We start from the raw sequence: 10,567 nt of genomic DNA, 5'->3' as shown, positions 1-10,567 counted from the left end.
TGGAACACCATACCCCTTGATATCTACTGGCCAACTTCCTCGGCTTCCTGAAGGCTTTGTGTAGAAAGCACTTTTTAAAGGGCAGTTTGACCACCAGTTTAAAGTTGTAGCCTCACAGGGGCACTGGTCTCCCTTGTGTTGCTCTGCTTTTTCTTCTTTTCATAGTACATAGCACTTTTACATGTACTGTTTAATTAATTTGTTACACACATAGTGTCTCATCTGTCTCCTGCGGTACAGTATGAGGCCCATGAGGACTTGTGGTTCTCTTGCCTCAGCCTCTCAGAGTGCTAGGATTACAGTCATGCATCGCCATGCCCAGCTAGTATTTCTTGATTGAATGAATGAATGAATAAATTATAGCTATAGAGGATAAAAATAATGACAGTAACTTGTCCATGTACAGGGCTTTATAATTGCACACTGTCATATTCACTGAGCTAATATGTGCCTGACATTGCTTAACCTCATTGCATATATTAAGGTCAAGAGGAACTCTGGGGGAGAAATGACCCTCAGGGGCTACTAATCCAGCCACAAACTGGGAAACTTCCCATTTTGTAGAGCACACAGGCTTAGCATGTCCGGTTTGATGCTTGTAATGAGGGCTGTCCTCTTGGCCCTTCTCTTGCAATAATCACACCTCTGTCAAGCCTTCATTCACTCCATATTTACTGAGCGTCTGCAGTGAGTGGGGCCCTGGGAATGCACATGCAGGAAAAGGAAGGCGTAGTCTTGAGCTTCACAATGGTTACAATCCAGGGGGATCTTCTGAAGAGCTCATTTCAGAAAGCTGGGAGCGTCTGTGATGCAGGGATTCCAGAAAGTTCACGGATCTCATCTACACAATGGAGAGAAGCACTTCCTCAGTCCTTGGTGTTGTCTGACACAGTGCTTGATTAAGTCTGTTTCCTTCTCTGTTATGATAGGCAAACCTCTTTTCTTCTTCATGTCATGATCTCAGCAGACAAGTAATGAACACTTATAGGTTTTTCCAGAGCAGAGAGAAGCAAAACAGAACAAAATGCCTTTATTGCGGATGCAGAGAAAGCCACAGGAAAGAGAAAAACGTGGCCTCTACCGCTCTTTCATGGGGTCCAAGGTGAAATAGCCCCAGGCTGGAAGCGGGGTTTAGGAGGCACACTGCCTGACATGGCAGACCAGGACTGGGTGGGAACATGGGAAAAGGGAACAGGGTATTACAAAAAGGGAAGTAGGATGTTGTAATTTGACTCAGTGGAAGAAGGGAGGGGCTTAGCACATGGCCTCTAGTGGCTAGCGCCATATTGGCTGGATGCCATAGTGACTCAGCACCATACCACATGACCTCCAGCGCCATATTGGCTGGGTGCCATAGCAACTCAGCAGGAATTACAGCGGGGCAAGAAACCGATAAAACACAAGCACGGCTGTCTTCCCCAGAATTGTGAAATGAATTAAATTCATGAACCAAGGTACCACTGTAGTTATTTTTCATAGTTCAGAGTCCAAAGTCTAGGTGCCAGCAGATTAGAGGTCTGGTGAGGGACTACTTCCTGGTTCACAGGTGGCCATCTTCTTGCCTTGTCCTCTACTTCCTGGTTCATAGACAGCCATCTTCTTGCCATGTCCTCAGGGTGATAGGGTTAAGGGAGCTCTCTGGGTCTGTTTTATAAGGGCATTAATTCCATTCACAAGGTCTCCCTGCTCTCATGACTGAATTACTTCCCAAAGGCCTGATCTCCAAATGCCCTCATTATAAGGATTAGGATTTCGGCATAAGACTTTTGGGGTAGACACAAGCATTCAGTGTGTATTTACCCCTATAGCAGCGATGGTGAACCTTTCAGAGACCAAGTGCCCAAATTGCAACCCAAACCTGTTTATCACAAAGTTGCTAACAGTGCAATTAAATCTGAATACTGAAGTTTCAGTTTAGAAAAAATAACTCAAGCATTAACATCTTTTGTCTTAAAAGAAAAACACAGCAAGAGAGCTTTCAGTGATACAAACAACTTCTTGTAGAAAGGTACATCTCACATCTGGTGTGCTTTTGCACAGTTCACATGATCTTTGCTGTCGTGTGTGTGCTGATAACTTGTCACAGCTTGCCTTATACTTTGTTAGTCTGAGAGCAACACATGAAGCACTCAGGTCATCTGTTAGTCTGTTTCTTGAATCAGATTTGATTGAACTCAAAGCTGAGAAAAGCTACTCACAAGAATAAGGTGATCCAAAGTAAGAGAAGCAATCCCAAATGCTTTCACTGAACTTAAAATTATTTGGCAGAGAATCCCACGCTAAGGATTTCATTTTCAGATCTACCCACTGTGCTGTGCTTTGACCCCTCTTCACACTCTGTCTCCTCCGGTGTTGCACGTGGGTTATAGAATTTACTCTTCCAGTTAGAGTCTTATTTAAATTCCAATAGCTCCATCTCCAGGTTTCCAAAATCTAACCAGTGTAAGCAGAAAAGGTCAAGTTCTTTACATTTCACTTTATCTGGAGAAGTAAGAGAATATCAGGTCATCTCTATCTTATGGAACTGTAAAAATCTGTTACTAAAACTCTACTTTGCAGCTGCTACAACACTAGAAAATTCCTTGTAGATTTCCCGATGGCCTGTAGGGTAGCCTGAAAATGTTGTAGAACTTTCTAAATGCGTTTTAAGATTTGGGCAATATTTCAATTGCCAGTTTTCAAGATCTGGGACAACTTGGCTGGTGTGACACAGGTGCCATAGGTTCACCACCACTGCTCTGTAGTAGGCGATTTCCTGATTACTAATAAAGCTGAGCATATTTTCATGTTCCTAGTCATATGTACCTTCCTTAATGTAAATTGCCTATTCTAAACACATTTTTGCCCATTATTCAATGGAGCTGTTTGAAGAAAAAAATAGAGTTACAAGAGTTTCTTGTGCATTCAGACTAACCTTGGGTCAGTTACATGTTACTTATAAGATACGTGCATGGCTTCTCTTTTCACTCATGATAGGTTGAAAATTTTTATTTTACATGCAGCTAATAGTTTAAAATTTTGTTATCATTATTATTTGAATGTTTTTGTGCCTTAAGAAATATATTTTAAAAATTAAGATCAGGAAGATATTAACTGATATTTTATTCCAAAAATTAAAGTTGTGTCTTTTTGCTTAAGTTCTTATTCTACATAAAATTATTGTTTTGGGAATTGTGTGAGGAAATGATTCAATTTAATCCCCACTCCCAATAAATAACTACATTTTTGTCATCATTTGTTGGATTGTACTTCCTTTCTGTGTTAGTCTTCAGTTTCTGTCCTGTTATATAGCAAACTTCTGTATTTGTAGGAGTCTGTTTGGGTCCAATGTACAGTCTTAATTACTATAGTTTTGCAATTTTTTTTTTGGTCTTTTTGAGACGGGGTCTCACTATGTAGTTCAGGCTGGGCTTGTGCTCATTTTGTAGCCCAGGTTGATCACTCACAATGATGCTCCTGCCTCAGCCTCCCGAGTGCTCGGATTACAGGCATGCACCACCATGCCCGGCTCTTTTGGTATTTTGTAAGACAACTTCTAACTTGGTCTGTTTAGGAAACACCTCATTTGTTTTGAGTTTTAGCATTTTAAAAAACATTTAAAAACTCCACACAATAACTTATTTGGATTTTGCTTGGAATTGTATCTATAGATCAATTTGGGAAGAACTTAACGTCTATAGGGCTGAATCACGCATGTGTATAGGACAGTGCCAATTTGGTTGGCTGCTACTGGATAACGGAGTCTTTTTGGAAATCTAAATCCATAGATTTCTGTAAAGAAATGTCCCAAGGAGTCTGGAAAATGAGCAGGAGCTGTCAGAGATGGGGAGAAATCCAATCTTGGGTGCAATTTCAAGTAAATTCCAGCAGGGGTCACTTTAGCCCAATGACACGGAAATTATGGACTATCAGTTACGGCAAGAGTTATCTCTACATTTTGCTTTTGTGACTAGTGATGTTATGAACATAATGTATTCGCATTTATTTAAACATTATGTTTCAATTCGTTTGTGTGTAGGTGAGATGAAATTGCTGAATCTTGTAGTAACTCTGTTGAACGTGTTGAAGAATTGCCAATGTTTTCCTCAGTAGCTGCACCGTTTTACACTCTTATCAGCAATGCACGGGATTTCTAACATCCCCACACCTTTACAGATATTTTCAATAAACATTTGAAGAAATTGCAACTGTCCTAATGAGTGTGAAGTGATAGCTTCTTGCATTTGTGATTTGTGGCTTCTCAATGATCCAGCAACTTGTACCAGAAGTGGAGGATTCTGTCCTCTCGGCTGCCGTGTGTTTGAGCTGTAGGATGTGGTAGTCAGGGATTTAAAAACTCCATCGCACTCCCTGACTGCGAAGCAACTGTCTCGTCCTTCACCAAACCTTCTCCTGGTTGTTAGGTGTGTAGATTCGAGATTCTTCAAAGTTAATTTTTAAAGTTTTCTTGCCAGCTTTCTAGTTGTTGCTGTGGATGGGGAGGGCGGAGCCCTAGGGTCACTTTGCTCACTATTTTTGATGCTATCACTCCAACTCTCTCTTCTGATCATCATAGTGATCCTCTGAGGCAGATTTCAGTATTTTACCCACTTTGCAGATGAGTAAACTGAGATAAACAGAGATGAAATAACTGGCTCAAGATCACAGAACTGTAAATTGTGGGGCCTGGATCCAAAGGATGGAATATTACTATATTTGATCTTTATTTGATAAACACTGATGGCCTTGAATATAGCACAGTATGGAAATCAGACTTTTTTGTTTTGTTTTGTTTTGTTTTCCAGTACCGGGAATCGAACTCACGACCTCCTGCTTGCCAGGCTAAATCCCCAGCCTCTCAGACTTTCTTTTTGTGTGACAGTGCTTTGAACTTGGTTTTCACTGGATCATAAAATTCTATCCAGAGTTACAGGTTCCTTAAAGTAGTCTTATTTATTAATAATGTTTGAAGAGAGAAGAGGAGATAGCAAATAAAAAAGTAGGGTTCAGACAATGGGATGTGGTTCCCAAATCCTTTTATATTTTTATTTTGAGAACACAGAAAGACTGCACTCCTTAACCCTCTCATAGCCAGACAGGCCTTATTACTAACTGGTGGAAGTGATGGACCTTCCTTTAGGCTTGGTCAAAAAATCCCCATGATCCCTTATCTCTCGTTGATCATTGTCTAGCCAAGTGAAGACAACGAAAGAGAGTAGGTCTTGAAAGCCCAGGGGACTGGAAACCTCCAGGATGGAATGCAATCATATCTGTAAGTCACAACTTGGAGGAGGGCTGGAGACTCTCCTGATGAAGCATATCTGCATTGCACTTAGTATGAATGAAAAGTAAACTTTTATTAGGACTAAACCTATGAGATTGGATGGTATATTGTTTAATTCCAGCATTTCTAACTCACACAGATCAATATGGGGGCCAATAGATAGGTTTGCTAATGAATTTATCCAAGAAAGGGAGAGATGGCTGGAGTCGCAGTGGGGGCACCTAAAATGTTAGAGGAGTGATTTGATTCATGGGGCCAGGAGTTGGGTGCAGACGGTGCCTTGCTATTGACTGTACCAGAGGACTGCTCTGCTCACCATCCTTTCACTCCTGGGAGTGCTGCCTCATGATGTCTCTTCCCACAGTGGGCCCAGCCACCTGGATGGAGCCTAGTGGGCAAACTTTACACAGCTACTACGTTAGCGGTGGAGTAAGATCACAACTTTACTTCAGTGTGTTTCTGAACCGAGCAAACCTGAGGCCCCTGATCTAGCTGAGTGGTTAGTGGGATAGCACCACGTTACACAAGAAATGAAAGTAAGACACCAAGTGTCACATCCATCCTGTCTTTTGCATGACATTCTGATGAACAAAGGTGTTAATGGATGAGAAAAGTCTTCACAAACTTTAATGCACAGTAAGAGAAGCACAATAATTGCTGTTAACAACCCTTAACCATAGGTTGCCTTTTAGTTATTTTATTAAGAATACTCAGAAAGCTCCCAGAGCTCAAATTATCTTCCTCAAGTGTTTGTTCTAAGACCAAGCCAACAGGAGAAGGACAATGTTCTGTTTTCTTCTCTTCTGTTGGACATTTCTTCTCCCAAAATCTTAATGTCCAACTCAAATGTGCTAGGCTTCTTGGATAAAAGATGAAGCTCACAGAAGGGAAGTAACTTGGACATGCATGAGTACTTTCTGAGATGGATCCTAACTCTTTATTTCCTCTTTTTCTTGTCCTTTCATTAATTTCTCTGAGCTATAGTTCTCTTTTTAAAAAGTTTGATCTAAAGAAGAAAGGGTAAAAAGAAAATATGTTTATACATAAGATAATCAAGATAGTTATACAGCTAGTTTCTCTTAGTTTATTGAAAAGAAAGGTTTGTGCTAATATTCTTTGGACAAGATATCATGCCTATATCTTGTACTCTGAATAATTACTATGAAGACAATATGCAATGTGTTAATTATTGTAACTCTCTTACTAACCTATTTGAAACTCTGTTTTCTTTGTTTATTTTTCTCTTTAAAATAAAAAAGTTTGATCTAACCTATGGAAGATTTCAAATGTTTATATCAGATTTTATATTCTATGAGTTAAAGAGAAATTGAATGGATTGGCTAGAATTTCATTTTTACATTTCTCTTATGCACTTTCTGTGTAGTAAAAGACTGGTGTGGGGAGGAGGAAATAGATACATAGATCAATCTGGAGCAGGTGACATCATTTCTAGGATGCTTTGGTTCTGAGACAGGCTGTGTAGGGTATCACTTGAGAGGGGAGAAGTTGCAAAAGTCTTAGAAGGAAGAGCACCAAGACAGCTCCAGAAAAAGTAGTTAGGGAGGTATAGTAGAAGTTTCAGAAGAGTTTGCGATTCACAGTTTAAAAAAAATAGTGAGTTAGCGCATGAAGGATGATAGCCAAATTCAAAATTGGGGTGAGGACTTCTTATTTTGGAACTATTTTTGTAACCCTTAGAATTTTTGAAGGTAAGGTCATGTCTTTTTGAAAAGAAGTGGACTCAGAGAAGAATTAAGTCACTCTTCCTAGTAATATACGTTAAAATGTATATGTTAGTGATAGGCAGTGAATTCTAAAACATACAAGTAAATAGATAACTGTCGTGGCCAGTAAAGCAGCAATGCTGAATTTTGCTTGCTCCAGAGGCTGGAGGCAGGCACTTGGGGCTCTGGATACTGGGAAGAGATCTCAAAGATGGGATCAAGACTGAGTGGAGGAAAATCCTCAGATCTAATTTGTGGTGAGCCTGCCTGGAGACCCCGTGCTATGTGGCTTCAGTTCACCATCCCTAAGTGCCCTCTCCTGAGTACCCAGTGGGGCTCCACTTCCTGTGAGGTTTTCAACATTCCTGTGCTCAGTCGGCATCCACCTTGGCATGTGGTGTGCATGGTGGGTGCTGGAGCACAGTCCGCTATTACAGTTGGGAAGTTCCTGTTCATTAGTGTGCTTCCTGTCTGATCCTGGAGTCATGTAGTGCAGTCATGTACTAGAGGACTGTAGTAGGACTTCCCTGCATGCTGAAGGGAAGGAGGAGGACAGGAGTGGGTCAGCGAGTTGGTGACGAGTGCCTGGCTGCACATAGTCAGGGAACAAGGGTAATAATAATGATGATCGGTTGTAGCAGGAGTGATAGGAAATATTTCCACACCAATCACTCCAATACCAGACATTGCTCTAAACACCTTGCCTATATGAGCTCATTTTATCTTCATCATGACCATAAATGGTCGGCACTATCTCTGAGGAAAAAGAGGCACAGAAAATTCACAGCTTAAATAATTTGTCCAAAGTGAAAAACCAGAGGAGAAAACTACTAATTAGAAATGCAAAGCACTACAACATCATCAGCAGGTCCTTGCTTAGGAATTGAGGGTGTGGGTTAATTATATTCTATTAACACTGATGGACAATTTTTCCAGCATTTGATGTGGCTATAATTTTTGAAATGTCTTGAAAGAGATTGTAACAAAGATTTCTTTGTACATCTCAGGATTCATGGACAGTTCAAGGAATACCACAGAATTTTTTATACCGGGACTGTCACAAAATCCCAAGGTACAAAGCTTTATTTGTGTTCTTTATTTGCACCTACCTGATCTCCACTGGGGGCGACCTGCTCATCATGATCACTGTAGTCTAAAGCCCCGCCCTGGGCTCCCCCTGCACGTTTTCCTCTCAATTTGTCCTTTATTGATACTTGCCATTCTTCATGTATGGCCCCCAGACTCACTACTGACCCGTTACACGAGGGGAGAGCCGTGTCTTTTGAGGGTTGCTTGGCTCAGTTCTTTGTTGCTCATTTTTTTGGGAGGTGTTGAAGTCATTTTGCTCACGGCAATGGCCTATGACTGCTGTATGGCTATCTGTAAGCCCCTGCACTACACGACCATTGTGACCAGGAAACTGTCCCATGCTGGTTGCGGTGGCTTGGCTGGGGGGCTTCTTGCATTCATCGGTTCAGCTCTTCCTGGTCCTTCAGTTGCCCTTCTGTGGGCCCAACGTGATCGACCACTTTGTCTGCGACTTGTACCCTCTGCTGCAGCTCGCCTGCACCGACACCTATGTCCTGGTGTGCTGGTGGTGGCCAACAGCGGCGTGATCAGCCTGATGAACTTCCTCATGTACAAATTTATTTCAAGCTCATCCTTATCATCAAATATATTATCAAGAAGGCTTTGATTCTCCCTAATTCACTTGGTAAAATGTGTGCCCCTAGTTTCTTCCCAACTTGAGGTACCTTTGCTTTGTATTTTACGTCTCGCTGCAATTTGGGGCTCTTGAGTTCTCTGATCCACTATCCCAGCTATTCAGTTTGAGGGCTGACTTGTGTTGATTTCATGGCAAAAGATGTTCTTTTCTTTTTAAATGTTCCTTTGACAAGGATAATAATACAGACATAAGGTGCAAAGCTGTATTAGGTACAAAGATATGACATATATTAATTCAAATCAATGATATTTCCTGTGCAGTAATTTTAGCTATTTTTCCTACTTTCATGAAATCATAACTCTGCTGTTTCATATATAATGTCAGCAAGTTATACTTTCTTTGCAATTTTATATCCCATGGTACACCAATTTTATTAATTGATTTAAAAGGTGATATACCTATTTGTTGTTATAGAAAGTGCTTGCCATGTAATATGGAATTTCAAAAGCAGGTTGTGAAATGAAAATGAAACAATGTCGATGGAAATTGTAGACATTATTATGTGTATGTAGATGGATGGAGAAGGATTTATTTAGAAGTGATTTTATCAAATGGTATCAGTGTCTCACTCTATGATTGGAATCTATTTTACTTGGTAAATTTAAATTTATATATTTTGTGTAATTTTTATTTACAGTTAGCATAAGTAATTTTTCCAAAAACATCAAAATTATGTAAAAGCAGAAAGTGCAACAATTCATGAATAAACTTTTAAAAATAAAAATAAAAACCGAAACAATCTTCTAGATTCTGTGGCTACAGTGCTGAATATAATCACACTAACACCTCTGTCTTTAAGGATTGATTTACTCCCTGGGATTTCTTCCAGGACTGGGAAATGTGCTGGTGGAGGATTTGGCTCTGGTATCAAAGTTCTTTTATTGCCTTTTCTTTCTTTCTTTTTTGTTTTGAAGAGAATAATAAAAAAAGAATCACATATTAGGAACCCTGAAAAGGTTACCAGAAAGTTATTTTTTCTATAAAAATAGTAGATGAATAAGAGATAAACAAGCATGTGTTTTTTGAGCATATATTTTATTTGAGAAATTAAAGTTGTGTATTTTAATTGTTACCACAAAGGTAAGAATTAGCTCCGTACACAAGCTTTCTAGCCCAAGTGTATCCTTTTTCAGAAAGATACCATGAGAAAAACCATAGACCAACCCTTTAAATAGATGCAAAAAATGCAAAAAAATCATAGCACTTTAATGGTTAGGACATTATAATAAAGTAGAATGTACTCAGCAATAAAAGGATCAATTTATATTGTAAGATTATTAAAATAATGGATTTTCTCATCAAAAAGTCAATGGAAAAAAGTATATGATATTTTTAAAGTGAGAGAGAACTCCGGAAAGCAATAGTTCATCAGATGTTCTTAGCAACATCCATCCTCCATTGCCGGAGGGAGGAACAGTGTTCCAGTCCAGCGTACACAAGTTCAAGGAATGATTTCATCGCAGAATTTCTTCAGTGTCTTCCAAGTGACTCCTGATTTTATCTCTCCATCATCACAAGGTAGACTGGTCCATGACATTTATTTTGTTTACGAGCTTGCTTTCTTCTTTCTTTCTTTCCTTCCTTCTTCCTTTTTCTCTTTCTCTTTCTTTCTTTTTTCCTCCTTTCTTTCTCTTTCTTTCCTTCTCTCTCTCTCTCTCTCTCTCTCTCTCTCTCTCTCTCTCTCTCTCTCTCTCTTTCTTTCTTTCCTTTGCTGATCTAAGATTTATATCAAGCTGCTTCTCTACATGGGAGACTCAAAGTCCCTTACATACCAGAGAAGTGATTTTTCCCTATTGGCCTACATGTAGCAGTTAAGCCTAACCTTCCCTAAGGTTAATAAAGAGTGCTGATTGG

General features: G+C 39.8%; 1 pseudogene; it reads left to right on the top strand.

Moving 5' to 3' along the window:
• The first annotated feature begins 1,039 nt into the window (after positions 1 to 1,039).
• Positions 1,040 to 8,683, top strand: LOC102003562 (annotated as a pseudogene).
• Positions 8,684 to 10,567: the final 1,884 nt, after the last annotated feature.

Source organism: Chinchilla lanigera, unplaced genomic scaffold (assembly GCF_000276665.1).
Source record: "Chinchilla lanigera isolate Chin_1 unplaced genomic scaffold, ChiLan1.0 scaffold00021, whole genome shotgun sequence".
NCBI lineage: Eukaryota > Metazoa > Chordata > Mammalia > Rodentia > Chinchillidae > Chinchilla > Chinchilla lanigera.
The sequence above is the reverse complement of the archived record's forward strand: the minus strand, read 5'-3'. Positions and strand labels throughout refer to the sequence as shown.